This window comes from Paroedura picta, chromosome 8 (genome assembly GCF_049243985.1).
Source record: "Paroedura picta isolate Pp20150507F chromosome 8, Ppicta_v3.0, whole genome shotgun sequence".
Lineage (NCBI taxonomy): Eukaryota > Metazoa > Chordata > Lepidosauria > Squamata > Gekkonidae > Paroedura > Paroedura picta.
Genome location: NC_135376.1, coordinates 13,289,910 through 13,308,183, shown reverse-complemented (window position 1 = coordinate 13,308,183; position 18,274 = coordinate 13,289,910). Strand labels below are relative to the sequence as shown.

The 18,274-nt window shown below is 45.9% G+C and overlaps 1 protein-coding gene and 1 long non-coding RNA gene across 3 annotated transcripts in view; one reads left to right on the top strand and one right to left on the bottom strand.

Annotated features, from left to right (window-relative positions):
• FNDC3B (fibronectin type III domain containing 3B) overlaps positions 1 to 18,274 on the top strand; it is a 311,990-nt gene that overhangs the window by 126,060 nt on the left and 167,656 nt on the right. The gene's annotated exons all lie outside the window — the stretch shown is intronic.
• On the bottom strand, positions 492 to 10,699 carry LOC143842979 (uncharacterized). Its single transcript, XR_013233418.1, has 4 exons — positions 10,443 to 10,699; positions 3,324 to 3,497; positions 2,162 to 2,218; positions 492 to 1,089 (listed from the first exon to the last, which is right to left on the bottom strand). It is a non-coding gene; the product is annotated as an uncharacterized LOC143842979 (long non-coding RNA).

The following is an 18,274-nucleotide window of genomic DNA, read 5'->3' as shown; positions in this document are numbered from 1 at the left end:
CCTTTACCTTTACCTTAATAAATCATGGAAGTCTAAATGTCACATTTGGATGGAATTGGCTAGAACAAAGGACATTTCAAGTTGTCACTGACATTTAGGTTGGGAATCGAGCTGGAAGCCGTGTTATAACTTCCTAGTACTACTGAGGCAAATTTGATTTCAGCATCTAGGTGGTTGACTTGTGCATAAATCCCATATTTGGTGCTCTGTATTTTGAGCCGTAGAATCACCAAATTTGGACTCAACTGAATGGCTAACCTCATCAAAATCTCCATATTTGTTCGTTGGATGAAGCAACACCAGATAACTGGATTGGGGAGACCTGGTCTCAGAATAGTCATGAAGGATGCCCCTGATCAGGTTCTTCCCAGTTTTCCACAGGAAAGTTGTGAACATGAAACTGAGAGGAGGGAGGTACAAAAAACTGCCACGCTGTTCTCCTTGGAGAAAGAAAGAAATGAAATAAACAGCACACTTTTAAACTATAAAACTGAATGCTTGTATTCAAATACAATGTTAAAGAGTGGAATTTGCACATGGAATTTGAGAAATGTGAGCCCCCAGGGGGATGTCTAGCCTTTCCTTTAACAAGATCCCCTGGCTTGTTATCTCCATCGGCTCTCCCTCCAGCCTTGTGTGCTTTTCCCGGGCCTGGCATGAGAAGCATTCATTGTTGTTCCTAGATTGTGATTACTGGAGAGTCCGTTCTAGTGGGCTAGAAATTATCTGTCTTCCCTCCCCTAAAATTCTAGACCAATGGGAAGGAAAATAGATAATGATCCCACAAATCTTTCCTGATTCATTCACGGCCTCTGGGAGCTTGTGTATAGTTTTGTCAAGGAATAAGTTCATACTCCACGAATTTAGCCCATTGAAGGTGTACCACTAGCTTTGATTTACCGATGGACTTCTGGCAATCCTGTTCTTCAGTTTACTGTGGTCCAACAATTGACTTTCAGGCAACTCCTTGTAACAGAATGCCTGAAGATCACGTGACTGTGGTTAGGTGCATTCACCGAGGCGCTGCTGAGGAATCGAGTAGGACCTTGTCGTTGACTTTGTAGAAATACTCCACATGATGGCAGCTGCCTATTATTAACAATTCGTAGAAGATATGACAGAAGAAGAGTTAGCCTCAGCAGTGGAATTGCCATGTGGCTTAACGAACCTTGGGAATACTTGTTACATGAATGCAGCAGTTCAGTGGGATCCAAAATGGGATCTGAAGTGAACATCATCGGGACCTCCTTCTCCACCCCGCTAGTAGTATGTGTGTGTGTGTGTGGGGGGGGGGGGGGTCGGGTTTTTTATTGATCTTCCGCCATGTTGGTCATGTCTTTTAATGGGGTTTTTATGAGCCTCTTGAGGCGCAGAGTGGTAAGGCAGCCGTCTGAAAGCTTTGCCCATGAGGTTGGGAGTTCAATCCCAGCAGCCAGCTCAAGGTTGACTCAGCCTTCCATCCTTCCGAGGTCGGTAAAATGAGTACCCAGCTTGCTGGGGGGTAAACGGTAATGACTGGGGGAGGCACTGGCAAACCACCCCGTATTGAGTCTGCCATGAAAACGCTAGAGGGCGTCACCCCAAGGGTCAGACATGACCCGGTGCTTGCACAGGGGATACCTTTACGTTTACCTTTAATGGGTTTTAGACACTGGGACCTGCCAGGAGCCGCACGGGAGTGGCGGGAAATAAATTGAAAAATAGTAATAATTAAATAATTATAATTGAAAAATGGCATTTGGCCTTCATTTATCCGTGGCCATCTTGTGCCTCTGTGTAGGACAAGAATCCTTTGCACAGATCTTGCATTATTTTAGCGGCAGGGCTCCTGTGACCATAATATTGTACCATATCTGCCGTAAGATAATACTTTTTGTTGCATTCATCCTCTCAAGAAAAGGGCTCTTCGAAGGCCTCTGCCAGCACTGAGACAACCATCTGGGACGGGACACAAAGGGCTTCTGTGCTTAGTTTTGTATCACTCTACAAAGGGAGTAAGCTGAGCTGTGGGTTGGGGGCAGCCTTCTGAAACCAGTCCTGTCTTAGGTTGCACTTGAGGTATGTCAAAGGGGGGGTGGAAAGGGAGTTGGTTTTTACCCACACAAAAAAAAACCAGTTCAAAGCCTGAATATAATTACCCTTTTGATTAAAACACACTCACCATCATCCGGGAACGGTTTCTGCGAATATGCTCAGGAAGAATTGACAGAGTTGGGAACTGCGATTTTATAGAAAAAGAACTGAATGTTTCACACCATCTCTACCCCTCTTCCCCCGCAGTCCTTAGAAGTTGTCTTCGTTAGACCAATGTTCAATGTCATATGAAGTTCCCTTCTTATTTAACAGAAGACAATTCACGATTTGGACACAGTTTCAACTACACCGTAGTCACTACGGATTGCCTCTTTCTACCCTGGAATTATACCACGCTTTGGAAAAGTGGGAAAGATCACAGCGTGTCCATTTTTCATTTGACTACCTGAGGAGAAGGGTTTTGCTCAGAAGGAGAGGTCTGGAAGGGTGGAGGACATAGCATGGTCACCGGCCCCAAATCACTTGCTTGTAACGAGACTCGTTGAAGTAAGACAGACTGTGAAAAAGTTATTTCCTTTAAAAAAAACGCTTTACAAATTTACTCTGATTATTTTTTAAAAATATACGGGGACCTGAAAGGATTCATATAAATATACAAACCTGCCATATACAGAGTCAGGCCCATCATACAGTTTCATCCAGTCCTTCCTATTCTGGCAGGCTCACTATAGCAGAGCCAGAGGGGGACAAAATTTGAGCGGAGAGGGGAGTCAGCTTGATGCTCTAGGAGTCAGCATTGTGTTTAATAAATAATATTTTAAAACTCCATTAACCCCTTCCCCCCAACCCCAGGTAAGCCCACCGAGGCCTGGAGAGGCTGTGGCAGGGCTTTCCAGGTCGGGGGTGGGTGGAAGGGTTGGTGGGGACTCCATTCCATCTTCCCATTCCCCAGGCAGGCCTCAGTGAGGCTGCTTGGTATGGGGGGGGAGGGGAGTCCCAGCCAGCCCTCCCCCTCCCTCCAGGAAGGCTTGGCAAGGCCAAGAAAGGCTATGCTGGGCCGTCCCAGGGCGAATGGGAGCCATGGCTGGGACTTACCTCCTTGAGTCCCATCCAGGGCTCCCGTCCACCCCGAGAAGGCCTGGTGCAGCCTTTTCGGCCTCACCAAGGCTTCCTGGGGTGAAGGGACTAGCTTGGACTCGCCTCCCCTCCACGCCCCAGGTAGGCTCGCCAAGGCCGGGAAATGGTGCAGTGTGCTTTATGGGGGTCGAGGGAAGGGAAGAGATGCCTACCTCCTTTCCTGGTAGCGTCCAGGTGCCGAATGGTGGCGAGTGCCTCAGAGTTCTTGTTGCTGGGTTTGTTGGGGGCAGGTTCAAGAGAGGCTGGCCCAATCAGGACGTGTAATGTTTGGCCTGTAACGTTCTGGGGGACCAGAAACAGAGGCCAGACTGGCTCCGCCCAGGGCTCTGCGCAAATATTAATACAGCTAAGTGTTAGAGATGAGTTACTCCTGCCAGTGTGGTATAGTTGTAGATAAAATGTCAGACCAGGATCTGGGATTCCCAAATCCCCACTCTGCTTTGAAAGCTTGCTGGGTGACCATGGGCCAGTCACACGATCTCAGCCTAATCTACCTCGCAAGGTTGTTGTGAGCATAAATTGGAGGAGAGGAGAATGACCTATGCTGCTTTGGGCCCCCATTTAGGGCTGCCAACCTTCAGGTGGCACCTGGAAATCTCCTATTACAATGGGTCTCCAAATTACCAAAATAAATGGCTGGTGCACAACTATCTCCTTGCAAATAGGCTCCTGGCTTCTCTGTCCGGCAACCGGTGCTTGCTACTTTGCCATGACAGTTCCTGGGGCAAATTGCAAAATCTGTTAGCAGCATTAGGGAAATGATGCTGTGTAGTAAGTCTCTCGAAGGCCGAGGGCACATCCTGTTTCTCATGCCTCCAGCAGGCAGGGAGTGTACAAACAGGGATGTGTGGGTGAATGTGAGCCGCTATCGTGTCCTAAAAAGTCACCCAGAGTTTGCACTGAAGTCAGAAAGTTAACCTTTCTAAGCAGACCATGTCCGGAATAAAGATGAGTTCTGGAGTAACAGGTTATTTGTGACCCTGGCCAGGAGCTGCAGGTCCTCAGAAATCCCAAGAAAACGATATGCAAGATCCAGGTTTGCTTACAAGGAGGTTTTAACAAGCGACGATCATGCTTACAGAAATAGCAGGCTGAGCTTCCCTCCGCTGGGTCTCGGACACACACAGCCAGTCCTCGGCATGAGATACATCGCTAGAAGTAAGCATCTTATATCTAAAGTGCTGGCTACCGGTCAAGAAATCATTAGTCAAACTATCCCAAACACTAGGATGGGCCAGGCCATCTCGCACCTGGTGTCTAGTGGGGAGAGGAAACAAACCAGACTTTGAAGATAAGAGCTGCTAACAAGCTCGAGAGAGGAGGATATTCTCTAGGGAGTGGCCTGACAGCTGTCCTCTCACATAGCTCAGGACAACTGAAGGTCAAGCACCGCCCTGTAACAAAGATGGAGTTCCAGAAGCTGTACGCAGGTAAAACACTGCTCCCAGGAGTTCCTGCTCACCAGATCCTCTGGCCTGTTGGTCCCCATTTAAGGGCTAGAAACCTGAAGTGTTGGATTCAGTGTAAAAGCTAAGTTCAGACCGAATTCTCTGGCAGGAATCAGACCGTTTTTGGAGGGCTTAGCAAGCCTGGTGCATGTTCCCCGCACTGTGACCTCTGTAATGCCAGTAAAGGTAAAGGTATCCCCTGTGCAAGCACTGAGTCATGTCTGACCCTTGGGATGACGCCCTCCAGCGTTTTCATGGCAGACTCAATACGGGGTGGTTTGCCAGTGCCTTCCCCAGTCACTACCATTTACCCCCCAGCAAGCTGGGTACTCATTTTACCGACCTCAGAAGGATGGAAGGCTGAGTCAACCTTGAGCCGGCTGCTTGGATTGAACTCCCAGCCTCATGGGCAGAGCTTTCAGACTGCATGTCTGCTGCCTTACCACTCTGTGCCACAAGGGGCTCGTAATGCCAGACATCTGGACTGGTGGCACCAGAGCAGGTTAGCATTTCTCTCCACTGGATCCATCTGCCAGGGCGTATGGTGACAGTGCACAGAGAAGGACACCCGTTTCTAGCCACCAAATTCCCAGGTGAAAAGTGGAACGTTCTCTCTTCCTTCGCTAAACAGCTGCATTGAAAACACTGTGGCATCTCCCTTTTTTAAAAAAAAAAATTAGTAGGAGCAACATGGCATAGCTTTGTCTGGAATCAGTTTGCTTAGCAAAATATTGCAACACCGAGCAAAACAGCTGTATTCATTACTAATAGAGGCATTTTGACAAAACACCAGCGTGGATTTTGTTCCCCCACAAGGAACAGATGTGTACAGTATGTTGCCATCTCTCCCTTCCTTCCCCCCCCTTTTTTTTTCTTTTTCAAAAACCTGACTACAGCTGTGAGACGTGTCTTTCTCTTTACAGCAGTGTAGGTGGGGCCTTCACAGTATAGCTGTCGAGAAGGATGAATTTATTACAGTTCTGTGGCGATTCAGCATGATCTGTCTGCTGAAGAATCTTGTTTTAGGAAGATTGTCTCTGCCTTGGCAAACAGTTTTAGGGATGCAAGCACAACATTCTGATCCCGACACTTCTAAATAATTTTTCATCTCCAGCGAGTAAATAGGCTATTGAAAGGGTTTGCAAAATCCACCCTCCCAGCTGTTTGCGGGGAATGGAGCCCTCTGAGCTTTCTCCTTGTCATTTCAGTTGGGGAAAGGAGCATGGACATGGAAAGGCTCAGGACAAATCTCATAGCAAAAGCTATATTCCGACTTTTAAAGTCTTAGGCTCGGGTCCAGCCAAGTATTTCCATTGGTGCAAAGGCTTCTCACCCGTACAACGTGATCCTTCCCACAGCAGCCCCAAATCCCCCACAGGAACAGGATATGTGTGTGTGGGGGGGAGGATTTGGGCTGCTGCAACTGGAGGGGAGAGGCAGGAAACTCACATTCCATGGGCAGAAAAACTGATGCAAAGACTTGTCTGGATGCGAGCCATATATCCCCACCCCCAAAGAATCCTCCTGTCCAAGAATTAGCTGCAATAGCTGTTGACTGTAAGAAAATTCAGTGTAGGGGCCCCTAATTCAGTAAAAGTCACAAACAAGGAAATATGCATAAAGTCTGCTATATCAGGGGTTGTCAACCTCTGGGCCGTGGCCCAGTACTGAACGTCGCGTTGCAGGGGGGGGAGAGGGAGGCGTGGGCACAAACGCCCATGTGCGGCAGTTCCACGCATGCGCATTTGCGCGGAGCTGCCACACATGCATGGCGCCTGGGCCTTGCTTCCCCCCATCCCCCACAGGCCAGTTCTCAGCCTTAAAAAGGCCGCTGTGCTATATCATTGGGAGGCAAAATCACAACACTTATTTTGGCCATATCATAAGATTCAGCACGGTGGAGAAAGCAATTATTTATATAATTTATTTATAATTGTATTATCCTAGCCCCGCCCGCAGCGCCGCGGGTGCCGCAGACTAAATAAAACTGTAAGGGCTTAGGGGGAGGAGTTAGGGCGGGCTCTGTCCGGGATGAGGAAGGATGCCGATTGGCCCCTTCCTCCGGACAGACCATCGGCGGGGCCAATCGCGCCTGCCGATTGGCCTCCGATTCCCGCCCTACGCGCGGCTCGCAGTTGCTCCCTTGCCTAGCACCCGCTGTATTGTGATTACAGCGGGCTTGATTACTAGTAATTTATAATTTTATTATAATCTATTATTTATAATTGGATTTGTATGACCATTGCTCACAAAGCTATGCTAGGATCGGTCAGTGGGAAAAGGAAACCAGGCCAGTGAAGGGCACGGTAGGTGGTTGCGCTCGAGGGGGACACCGGCCAGAACATTGCCCGGGTGCGGTGGGGCAGTGTGGGTTTGGGGATCATGGAAACGGCTGTGCCTAGAGTTGGACACGACTGAATGGCTGAGAGCAACAACAATTGCACGGAGATAAGAAGGAGCTTGAATGAAAGGAGAAATTGCATATCACGGGATTACTAGGGGCTAAGCCCGTTGCATTCAGGACTACAACGGGCGCTAGATTTGGGGGGTGGGGTGGAAGAACTCTGTGGACTGCCACTCCCTCCCCCCGAACCTGGAAAGGCTGCAGGCTGGAATTCTCCAGGCAGGGAACTCACAGGCAGGGGCAGCTCCCACACAGCAGAGATCTGCAGCCTCAGAGGGAAGTGGAAGGAGGAGGGGGTGGTCAGGGATGGGGGATGGAAGGTGATTGGCTGGCCGCTGGACAGACAGGCAAGCTGGTTGGAGGAGGAGGCACTTGGGGGTGGGACAGCTGCCCTGAGTGGGTGTTAAGCGCTGAGTGGCACTTAAGCCATGAGACCACGATCCTCCTGCAATCCCTTACCATAAATATATTATGTGGAACAGAATACAGAGAGTGCCAAGATTCCCATAATAAGGTTTCCCCCTTTTCCCTTATCACACATAAAGGTTTTATGTGGGGGTGGGGGCGTTCAAACATTTTTTCTTGAGATATCTGTGCCTTCTTCTGTTAGGTGCGTCTTGAACTGTGTGGCTTGTTAGAGCAAGACAAAACAGAAGTAGAACATGAATTAAGGAGCACATGTCCACTAAGAGCTGGTTTGCTGGTTGTTCAGATCAGCAAAGGCTCCCTGGATGACTTGCTGGAAACTTTTATAGTAGTCATGGAGCACTGCTTGACCTGTCCTGGCCTATTTGTAGAAGGTACACTTCCATAGCAGGCATGGCTGGTCTCTTCTCAGGATTCTCCTTTGGCCTCAGCTGGATGGTGAACAGACTAAGTTCCTGGCTGTCATGTGTTACTGGAAGGAATGCAGCAGGATGACTCCCTCAGCCTCCATAGGAACGTAAGGGAAGCCATGTTGGATCAGGCCAATAGCATATCCAGTCCAACATTCTGTCACACAGTGGCCATAGCCCAAGTGCCACCAGAAAGTCCACCAGTGAGAACACAACTCTAGAAGTCCTCCCACTGTTGCCCTCCACCCCACCCCAAGCACCAAGGAGTCTTATACCATCAGGGAGAGGTACAGTGCATTTGTTTGTTCATTAAAAAAAAAAAACACCTGCATAAATTTTATATTGAAGCACATGTATTTGAATAGTTTTTCCCTTCTTCAGTCAAAATAGCATTTAGAAATTGTAGAATTCCTGAAACACCAGTGAGTTGAAGCTTGGTTTCCTGCCTGCTTGCCTGGCCTCATCTGCTCTCCATCTGTAGCCCAAGCTAACAATTGCTCGATTTTTATACGCTGCATTTTGGAAAGGGTCCCCCCCAGATATTTATCCTACAAACCCAAGAGGGAAAAGTGAGGAAGTTTACATGTGTCATTCTTGCATCTTTCAACTCAAGTCAGGGGGTGTGACTTGCAATCATGCAATGGATATACCTTCTTGTAGAAGGAAAACAGAATAAATTGCCCCAGAGAGCAAAATGAATGTGTAGTGAAAACTTTTGCCCTGTCCAGGAATGGAGGAAAGGATTTGTCTTGTAGTGGACCTTTTCAGAGGTTGAGCACACGGGATTTAAAAAAAATCAGTAAAAAATATCTGAATAGCTTTCTGTTCCATATTATACATACGTATGTGACGTCAAGTCACAAATGACTTGGTGTTTCCAAGCCAACTGATAAATGGAAGTGGTTTGCCATTCCCTTACCTGAAGAGTCTTCCTTGGTAGTCTTCCATCCAAGTACCCAACTCCCTTAACTTCCAGGATCTGATAAGGAAGGGCTATACCATGCTGCCTTCTCTCCCATTTCACGGAATAACTTGTCAGTATTGATCTGATTTCTGTATTTTGTTTAAATTGTCTTAATTAATGCCCTTGTTTTTAGAACAGTGGTGGTACAACCCCCCTCCTCCTTTTAAACTATATTTTATTGGTTATAGAGTCGAAGAATCATAAAAGGAGATCTGGAATGAGTGGTTGTAAAATTGTAAAGGGAAGTATCAGTACAATGACCTGAAGATAATACGGTGCAGTATGTGTTCATATAAATAACAATTTATATAGTGTTAGAGATAGAGATGAGAATATAAGGTGGCATAACTCTTCCTGGGCTGTTAATTCAGTAATCCAGAACACCAGAGTGTTCTGGTGGTGACACAATTATTAGTTGTTCACCCACATTTCTCCCATTGCTGCACTAACTTGTAAGTATTCAATGTGACAAACAAGGTGTTTATTGTGGGGAGAGGAAGGGAAGGTGATTGTAAGATGCTTTGAGGCTCCTTCAGGTAGTGAAAAGCAGGATATAAAACCCAACTCTTCTTCTATATAATTAATCAATTTTATTTTTCATGCAAGCACCCACCTCGGTGGATCCACCAAACACCTCTCAGGGAAAATTAAGTCTATCATATTGTTGTATTTTGTTGGAGGTACTATAAAGGCAAAATGGTAATAATTAAAAGTTTTAGTGATTAATCCTGCAAGTAATCGGTTGGAAACGTTGTTTAATCCCTATTATGAATGCAGTATGTAACAGTTGTGAACTGCTGGTTTCGTTCCTGCTAAAAAATTTTTTTCCAGTCAGCACATTGTCCTAAAAGTAGCTGTTCTGTAGCTGGCATATAACGTTGAAATAATCTAGGCAAGTAACCCTGTGGTATTGCATGAATTCCAAGAAGAGATGTGGGAATCAAAATAAAACTGAACTATTTTGGCAGCAGCAACAAAAAAGTCAGCCACCAGTTGTGTGCAGATCTTGGTTGTTTTACATGTGTGTGCTGATGACACAGTCATCTGACCAAGAGACTCATTCACCAAAATGTGCTTCCATAAATACCACTGAGGACAACATGTCTGACTGCTAGTCAGAAAGGAAACTTTTCTAAGCCACCCATTTTTAGAAGTAAAAACAAAATGGAGGGAGGGAGGAAAGAATAGCAGTGTACAACATATTTTTAGTTTGCAGTGGACTTCAACACTTTTAAGGGAGAAGCTATAGAACTCTTATATTTTTTACCTGTTCGTTGTCTGTCTTGTTGTGCAGTGTTGTGAGACTGCCTATGCGCAGGTCTGCTGTTCAGAACTTCCCTAGCTAAAAATCTCCAAAGAGGGCGTCCGGCCGCAAATGCTTGGGCTTTCCCCCTCGTCGGTCACATGAACCCAGGGCCGAGCGCCCACCTTTCTCAGTTCTCTTTTCACCGCCATGATTAGTGGACATCCTTTGCTAAGTCTCCATTCCTTACTACTAATGCCATAGAAGGGCATTCCCCAGCCTTTTTGAGCTTCCAGCTATTGCAATTCCTCCCAACCAAATTGTTATTGTTGTTGTTGTTGTTCTAATCCCCAAATCGTACAAAACACCAGTTTACCTCTTTGGAAAACACATGGCATATTGCTTTCTTCGATGGGTTTTAGATCAGAAGTGAAGGTAGCAGAATCCTCTGTGAAATGCTTTATGCCAATAAAGGTACTCTGAATCTGAATCTGCTTACAGAAGACGTATTGATTAACAAAAATGTAAATGATTGCGGTCTGTGTCGGGGGAAAGTGCATTCCAACCAGACCGGCCTTGAAATACCAGACATTCAGTTAAGGCTTGTGGTTTTCCAAACTACCTTTTGATTTCCCTCCCCCACCCTCCCCTTTATTGCAGGAAGCTCATTATAATCTTTTCAAAAAATTCACATGCTTGCCAATAAATGCTTTTTAAAAATAAACACTGACCTACATCGCCGGAGCAAAAGACTAGCAAGTAAACATAGTTTGTGAGCAGAAAGCAGCTAGGATTTTTAAATTATTGTATTTATTCATGACTTAAACTTTTATTCTGCCCTCTCTTGGCAGAAATGTTCTAGTGGAAAAAAAATTTTCTGTGAGTTTTCTGTGATTAACCACAAGCCGCTCTTGATGTGTCTTGGACAGTAGAGTAGCTTTGCTCTGCAGACGACTCTGATCTGAAGTTTCAGCAGTGCATGAGTTGGGATATTTGCTTTCTGTTTGTTTTCAGCTCACAGGTGGAGACTTCCTGGCCCGGGAAGACTCTACATCCCTATCTTGCAAGACTTTGTAAGCAGTCTCCCAGGCCCAGTTGCCTCTTTGCTAGGACCACAGGCTTCTGTCCACCTTTAGCCTTCTTGATAAAGGTGGCCTACCCCTGATGTAAAATTTAAAAAGCTGTCCCTCTAGTCCTGGATTGGTTCTGTCATAGGTCAGTCACAGGCTTTGTTTTGCCCTGGCTTTTACCTTCCGTGAATGTGACAGTGGAAAGTGATATCCAGTTGCAGCTGACTTATGCACAGGACATTCAGAGGTGGTTTGCCATTGCCTGGCTCTGTGTTGCAACTTCCTTGGTGGCCTTCCTGGACTTCCTTGGTGGCCTCCCATCCAAATACTAAGCAAGGTTGACATTGCTTAGCTTCCGAGATCTAATGCAATCTGGCTAGCCTGGTCATCCAGGAAAATGTGTTTCAGGGCAGACTGGCTAGCGATTCTTGTGTTTTGGGGGGAAGGCATCATCTGGGCATGGAATTGGAGTCATTGTGAGTGGGCAGGAAGTTGTGAGTTTCCTGCATTCTGCAGGGAGCTGGACTAAATGACCCTGGAGGTCCCTTCCAACTCTATGATTCTATTATTGTGAGTCTCTGCTGGACAGGATGTCCTGCCTCTAACAATCGTCCCTTTGCAGTATGGAGCTGGTAGAAGAAAGGAGGGTGAATTTTAGAGCCCAGCCTTTCCCATTCACACAGAGTGGTGGTGAGACTCATCAGGTCTGCAGGTGGAGTCTTGTAAACATTGCATGTTAGAACATTCTGCAGATTACAGATGTCCCACAGCAGGTGCTCGGGGTTTCCTTGGAGTCCTTCTTCGCCAGCCACCCCTGCCCATGAGATTTGGGGTTCTTAATCTGCCCACACTGATTTCTGAGTTAGGGTATAATGGGTGGTTTAGTCTCCTTATCACTGTGTACTCAATGAGGAGGGTAGCAGCTAAAGGAAACAAGTGACTTCCATGAGGAGAGCTGTCACGGGTACTTACCTGCTTAAGGTTCCTGAGAATCCCAGCCTTTGGTTCAAAAACCAAACCCTCTTCCAATCATCGGCATGGATGATAAGGCACAGAAGGCATGTGGCATTTCCCCCAGTTCCTTCCTGTCTCTTCAATATCTTCCAAACGCTAGAAAGATCATTTCTAGGGTAGTGAGGTTGCTGATTTGCAGACTGGAGTGAGTCAAAGCATCTACTGGGACCTTGAACCTCCCTCCTGTGAATCCATACACCTGAACTGACCAACCATGGGTCTGTTAAATTGTCACTTGTTAGAATGTTATCCTCCCTGTTCATGACTGTTATTATTCATCTGACACAGCCATTGAGTTTTATGTATTGCTCTTTGTTCCATGCAAACTGCCCTGAGCCTAAGGGGAGGGCGGTATATAAATGCAATCAGTCAGCAAACCTCTTTTCTCAATGGAGTTGAGGGGCTGGGACTCAGTGGTAGAACCTTCGCTTGGCAGGTCGTAGGTTCAGTCCTGGGCATCTTCAGTCAAAAGGACCAGGCGGTAGGTGAGGTGAAAGAAGACCATGGGGGGCTGCTGCCAATCTTGAGTAGACAGTATTGACCTTGAGGGAACAATGGGCTGATTCAGTATAAAACAGCTTCGTTGATACATCTGAGCTGAACTTCTGGAAGAGGAAGGAGCAATTTCTCTCCTTTCTCACTGCAGCCCCTGTGGGGTTATTCCTCCCTATAGGTTCCCTGTTTCCCTGGGAATGATCATTCTGGGGATTGGATGGAACTATGGCAGTGGTTCTCAGCCTGGGGGTCGGGACCCCTTTGGGGGTCGAATGACCTTTTCACAGGGGTCACGGCAGAGCAAACAGCCCTTCTCTCCAAGGGGGTCCCAAAGTGGCCGACATCGCTCCTCTTCCATTTCATCCACACAACAGCCTTGCAGGGTAGATCGAGATAGAGCTTTCGTCTGTCTGGAGCCGCGGAAAAGAGCGAGATCGGCATGGTGGGACAAGAGGCAGAACTGAACTGAGAAACCCTGGGAAAAAAATTATATACAATCATGAACAATGGACCTTCACGCCATTGGTCAGTTTTAGTTTAGAAAGAACACTTGCATAATTTTATGGTTGGGGGTCACCACAACATGAGGAACTGTATTAAAGGGTCGTGGCATTAGGAAGGTTGAGAACCACTGAACCACAGGAACGCAGAGGAATGCAGGAAAACAACATTTTGTGCAGAGTGATAGGATCCCTGTCATTCCTTTACTGTTAAGCAGTGGCACGTTTGCACACTTATTGTTCATTGCCCAGAAAGCTGGCTGCAGCTCTTCTCTCTGGGTTGCATCCACTATTATGTCAGAATGCAGGTTTTTATTAAACAAACGTGTGAGTGTTTTGAGTGCTGTGGGTTTGTTGTTTTGTTACGAGGTGTGTTATGATCGTTCTGGTACTCTGGGCAAAAAACTTATTTCCTGCTGTTAAACATTGACCAAAGTACCAAAACAGTGTGTTAAGTTTGCAGCGGAGTCACTTGCCCTGTAGAAGACCCACTTGGGAATTGTTCCTGCTTCCATAGCATTCCTCTAGCAGACGCGAAGAATTCTTGGAATCCAAGAAATCGCACAAGGATCATTCTTTGGTACTAACATTTCTGTCTTATTAAATCATGACACAATAGGTAAATTATGTAATGCTCGCCAGAGTTATTGCATTCATCTTGATTAACTTGCTTGGCAGTGCTGTGGTTTAAATAAGCAATTGTAGATTTCAGCCCTGCCTCCTCCCCAGAATATCTGACGGGATGTAAGCAGAAACCCAAAACGATGTTATCCACAAATCCACACAGCAGACTTGCTTGCTCTTAAATCAGCTTAAGCATTGTTTTTGTGGCGTTAAGCCACCTCAAATGCCAGTACACCCCGTTTATTTCCTCATGTACCGAGACCTACTTCATGTTTTGCAAGTTGGCATTTACGTACAATGCATCATCACTGGGTACTCTGTATAAGGGGTGCTAGAATTCATATTCATTTCTCTGTTTGGTCACCCATTGGGGAGATGGCCAATTGTAACTCCTCGCATACCTTAAAGTGGATGGTAGATGAAAAGCAGGGATGATCTAACAGTCTTGTTTTCATAACAAGGATTACTGCTTGGGCTATTTTCCACCCTCTCTACACATGGCTGGAAGGTCTGTTCTGCCCACAGGATGCTGTATTCATTGATGATCTTCTGCTGATCTCAAAGCAGACTGAGAGCCCAGCTTAGTGCATCTCACCACAGCTTGGAAGCAAAGCAGGATCAACCATGTCTAGTACTTGGATGGGAGACTAGCAAGGAAGACTTGGGTTGCTGTGCAGAGGAAGGCAATGGCAAACCACTTATGGCGAACTCTTGCCTAGAAAACCTCTTATTCCTCAGTTTGCAACAAAGCAGTTGTGATTTCAGAGCAAGCAAGAAATGGCTTAAAAGCCAGTCAGGTACTTGGGAATAGCAGAAAAATATGATGTCCACAGTTAACCCTGTAGCTCTTTGCATGACACTGTAGGCTGTGCATTGATGCTGAATTCCTTAATATTTGTGCATTTACGTAGGTGCTCCCTATAAAATATGCATGCTCCATTATGGATATTCTAGAAAGAGCTACCTGTTGAGGAGTAGATCGTCTAACACAGGCTCTCTCAACCAGAGTTTGTGAAACTCTGGGAGTTCTTGATGGCCCTGGAAAGGTTTTCTGAAGAGGTTGACCTTAATTTTATAAACATTTATTGGGTGATATGACTATATATGGTCATATCAACCCCTCCACCCCTCTCAAAATGGCCAATGTTGGGCTGGAGGGGGTGGGAAGGTAAGGGGTCCTAGGTGGGCATGTGCACACCTATGCTTTCCAACCCTATTCTGCATGATCACACCACTTCTAGAATTTCTTGAAGCCTGAAGAATACAGTAAATGATCCTCAGAATATAAAATTATTAGAAACCTACCCCCATTAAAATCTATCCACTATCAAGCAGGGTAAAAGTCAGAGAGGAGGCATACCAGCTATCTGGTGGATCGCAGTCACTCAAAGGCTGCCCCAAAAGACCTAGGGAGGTCCTGCAAGGCATGCACTTCTTCGGGCAGCTGGTTCCACCGGATGGGGGCCACTACTGAGAAGGCCTTTGCCCTTGTTGGCACGAGGTTGTTGGATCATTAAATGCTGAGCTGAAGATTGGAGAAGATGGGGCAGATCATGCTGGGAGACGTGGTCCCTAAGGTATGAGGGTCCTAGGCTGTCTTTGGCTTCAAAGGTAAGTACCATCACTTTGAATTGGCAGCTCAATCAAAAGTGTGTCCTTCAGTGTAATGAGAAATGGACTTGGAGAACCTGGTCAGCTTTGGGAAGCACACGCCGTCTGAGGAGCCATTTTGTCATTATTCAACTATATGTCAAAGAGGACAATTCCCTCAGAAGCCAAGGTGGTAGAAGCCTAACTAAGGGTAGCTTTACAGATTGGAGCCAATGAAGGCAGGGATCTGATACTCATGTACAAAGGTAAGCAAGTGCCAGTGTGGGGATCAGTGGGGCAATTCCATGCCTGGGGTAACAGAGGAGTGTGTAACAGTATACAAAACATTTCCAGGTGTTTTTCACCTGACATGCTTTGAACCCTTGGATTCCTTTCATACTTGGCATGAGCCTAATGGAGCCGTTGTTGCCAGATAAAGTAATTATCAGATAGCAAATTGCTTCATAAATAGGCTGTAGAAGTCACATGTAATAGAAGCCTGTTTTGTAGGGGGGCAGGTAGCATGATATCTCTGTAAACATCAAATTACTGCGAATACATGGCACATTTCCCCCCCCCCTCTATATGGCTTAAAAAGGCGCCCAGAGATAAAATTCTTAAAACCTGGATTCTACTTGGTGTAATTTAGATAATCTCTAATAATGGAGATTGTTTCCACGTTTATCAGATTTTTTAAAAAATACAAAAGCCGCCTTCTGTACATCGACAGTTTCTCGGTTAATTAAGAACCGTCTCAAGATCTTAAACTCTACACTTAGTGGTTTCAAGATACAGATTGAAATCTCTGCTCGTATTGTTAAATGATTCAAATATAGAATAAAAGATGGCAGTCCAAGAATGCCCAGAAAATTTTAGTGGAATTGGTTTACAGCGGGCTGAGGTACCGACTTCCAAATATTCGTAGTGATGTATTTTGTCTTTTATTTCTATTTATTTACTTTATTTATAGGCCATCTTTCTTGCTGAGACCCAAGGCTTATCCTCTTTATTCTGTTCTTTCCTATAGCATGTGTTTCTACTAGTGTCCCTACAGAACTTGAGTCCAATGGCACCTTTAAGAGCAACCAAGATTTATTCAAGGTGTGAGCTTTCGTGTGTATGCAAGTCTGAGGAACTGTGCATGGACATGAAAGCTCACGCCTTCGATAAATCTTGCTCGGTCTTCAAGGTGCCATTGGACTCAAATTTTTGTTGTGCTGCTTCAGACCAACACAGCTACCCATTTGAAACTACTGCCCCTGTTTGAGTTACTTCTCTGTCCTTTTATAAAAAAATCTCTGCCTTTTGATGCCTGGTGAAAACATTTTGAGTTTCTAGACGAAAAACCTCTTTCTAAACCAGCGGAGGGCAGGTTTTCCAAAAAGTAGCAACGTACATTAGCAAAAAGTGTGAGCTGTGTGTTGGTGACCCCCGGGAGCCCGAATAGGGCCATCATGAGCACATCCTGTTTTCATCTCCGTAATGTTAGTAGGGCATGGCGTAAAGCAGGCTGGGAGGGTTTATATTATGAAAATAATTTTCCGGTGCAAGTTCAGGATTTGCAGGTTGCACCGATGAAATTGTGCCTAGAAACAAATTACTCCTAGAACATTAGCTCTGTTGGGGTTGCTAAGCAACCCTTTGCATTATGTTACTGGGTTGCCATGACAAAGAATGGCTGCTCTCTGTCCTTCTGCTCAGTATGGAGAATCTATTACTCATCTCCATGGAGTGTCACGAAGGCCTTTCGCTCGATACCTGATGTTGCTTGCAAAAACAACACCCTCTAGTGCATGCGTGTCCTTAATTGTAGTTTTAATGAAATGGTTCCCGTTTCCACCCACAATTATTTATTGGGGCAATCGCTGTTTAGAAAAATAATCCCTTTTTGCTTCCAAATGAAGGGAACTAATGTCTGGTGGAGTTTAAAAAAAATTTTCCAGATTGGTTTGATTTTACTCCTCTTTTATATAGGCTATTTCATAGTTTTTACCAGTGCCTTTGAATGTTGGGCTCTATATACAAAAAGTTATGCCAGCATAGCTGTGGTATTCGTGGCTTCTTTTAAAGTTTCAAGATGGCTTGCATTTTCCCTCTTCTCTTGCACTGGCAAGAAGAAAAATGTTTCCCGTCTCAACCAAGTCCTAGCAATCCTTACCTGATGCATTCCCATGATGACAAGAGATGCTATGGTCAAATGGTTAGAGAACATATTGTACGAACGTATTGTAAAGACAGCCCCGGATCAGACCAGTGGTCCATCTAGTCCAGCATCCTATCTCACACAGTGTCCATCCAGTTGCCCCGGAGGTCTAACAGCAAGACTTAGAGACCCAGGCACAGGTCTTCAAAGGTTTAGTACCTCTGAATGTAGAAGTTCCCTTTAATCACAGTCATTAGTAGCCACTGATGGACCTGTCTTCCTTATTCTTTTAAATCCTCTTTCAAAGCAGTCTGTGCCTGTGGCCATCACTGCATCCTCTGGCAGTGAATTCAGCATTTTAAACACTCTGGGTGACTTTGGAGCAGGGTGTGTAGATGTGTGTCTCAGCCTAACCTGCTCCTCTGGATTGTGGTTAGGATAAAATGCGGGAGATAAAAACCCTCTTCCATGTTTATCCTCACAACCAGCCATGCAGATACATGTAGGTTGGATTGCATTCAGCAGTGCAGAATGAACAACGATAACAAAGGTCAAGAGGAAGGTGGAATTGATGAGGGAATAGAAAGAGCAGAAAGGCGACTTCCCTTGCTTAGTTGCAGAGAGAGAGATGCTAGGCTGTGGCAGAAAGCAGAGCAAGACGTCCTGCCAAATTGCCCTAAGTCAGTGGTTCTCAACCTGGGGGTCGGGGCCCCTTTGGGGGTCAAATGACCCTTTCACAGGGGTTACAGCAGGGCAAGCAGCTTGGCTGGAG